Raw genomic sequence first — 2220 nt, forward strand, 5'->3', positions numbered from 1 at the left:
GTCCTCTCTCTGTCTCTCTTCAGTGAGTACACTCACCCTATAGCAAAAATTGATTTTTTTTTTTTTTTTAGAGAGATTTGTGCCACAGGGCACATGTGCTTGCTGAAGAGAGAAAAAGAGACAGAGACGGAAAGTGAGAAATCGCCCCCCCAGGGGAGATAGCCACGTTACAATCCTTTCTCCTCTATTCTCTCTGGATTTTGGGCACACACATGTGCCCGACCTGAGTTTTAAGCCACTGGGTCCAAGATTCAAACCACGACCAACTACATGGGACTCCAGCAGTGTAACCATTATGCCATTCGCTGGTCCTAAAACATAAAATTTTTTAAAGTCTGGTTTATATTCATTACTAATCAATAAATTCTGTGAATAGTTGGTCTAACAATTTCCTTTCTGCCTAAATGTATCAGCATTCAAAAAAATTACTCTAAATTATCCTAAAGTAGAGGAGGAATGCACAGGCAACATTAAGGTGAAATTTACGGAAATTTGTTTACGAAAACAAAGTCTTTATTTCTCTACAGCCATATCAGTAAATTGATCAATGTAAAGCATTAGATTAAGCGGGTATGTATCTTTGAGAATCTCATCTTTGGTCCAAATGACCAGAACTCTTGTCTGATAACAACTTCTTTAAAAAGTTGTTCTAGGGAACCAGCAGTTAGCGTAATGGCTATGTCGCTGGACTCCCACGTAGTTGACCGTGGTTCATGTCCCGGACCCGGTGGCTTAAAACTCACGCCGGGGACGTGTGCGTGTGTGCCCAAGATTCTGAGAGGAGAATGGAGGAGAAGGGATTGCGGTGTGACCATCCCCCCTGGGGGGTGATTTCTCGCTTTCTGTCTCTATGTCTCTCTCTGTCTGGCGAGCCCACGCACCCTATAGCGAAAAAAATCTCTTCAAAAAAAGAAAAAAAAAAGTTGTTCTAAAACTTGCTGGTGTTGACAGCAATATGCTGTTTATTAATACGTAATGCATAGAATTTATCTTCTTTTTAATTTTTTTAAAGAATTATGTTTATTTAATTTTAGTTATTATTATTATTTTCCAGTTTGATCAGAGATATATATATATAGAGAGAGAGAGGGAAAGTAAAAAAGCAAGCCACCAGGTCCAGGATTTGAACCATGTGGGAGTCCAGTACCTTTAACCACCATCCACTTGCCAGAATATATCACTTTATAAACATTTAAATATTATCTCATTTTTAAAAATAATGATTTATTGAGTTTTATTTATTTTTAAATAATTATTTAATTTTATTTATTCGTTCATTTACTTAAATTTGACCAGAGAGAGACACAGAGAGAGACAGAGAAGGAAAGTGCGAAAGCAAGCCATAGGTCCGGGACTCAAACCGTGGTTGCCCGTGTGGGAGTGTCCAGGGCCTTAACCACCACACCAACTGCTGGTCCCGATATTTTCTCATTTTTGATGTTCTTGTCAATTTGTTTTGCAAGTTTACTTTATTTCAAAATACAACTTATCTGAGTTAGACTTTTTAAATGAATTATTTTATTTAACTTTATTTATTTATTTTAATTTGACCAGAGAGAGACAGAGTGAGAGAGAGAGAGGGAAAATGAGAAAGCAAGCCATCAAGTCTATGACTCAAACCACAGTCTGCCATGTGGGAGTCCAGCGCCCTTAACCACCATACCATCTGCTGGCCCCCTTAGTAAGTTTTTCAAACTCATTTTGGATCAATAAGATTTGCCCTTATTTCTTTATCCTCCTTCATTTGCACTCTTCTCTTAGCAAAGATATTTTCTTTTTTAAGCAAGAAATATTTTTTGTGGAAATCAAAATAGGAATTGAATTCACATTTCTTCCTGTCATCTACCAGTTTGACATCATTGCTCAGATAAGAGGCTTATTTCTCCCTTAATGGTGAACATTTTTTTTTTTTTTAACATTTATCAAAAGTTCAGCTAGCTCCAGGATTTAAACTTTTTAAGGAGAAAGAATTTGATTTTCAGGCAAGAGGGTCTACATGGGTAGAATCAGTAAAGATTGGGACAAACTCTAATAGACTAAAAGAGAGAATGGATAAGAAAGTTAAAACCCAGTACAGGGGCCGGCAAGTGGCATGGTGGTTAAGGGCGCTGGACTCCCACATGGTAACCACGGTTTGAGTGACGGATCTGGCAGCTGGCTTTCTCACTTTCCATCTCTCTCTCTCTCTTTCTTTTTTTTCCTTTTTTTTTTTTTTTTTTT

This window comes from Tupaia chinensis, unplaced genomic scaffold (genome assembly GCF_000334495.1).
Source record: "Tupaia chinensis unplaced genomic scaffold, TupChi_1.0 Scaffold000140_1, whole genome shotgun sequence".
Taxonomy (NCBI): domain Eukaryota; kingdom Metazoa; phylum Chordata; class Mammalia; order Scandentia; family Tupaiidae; genus Tupaia; species Tupaia belangeri.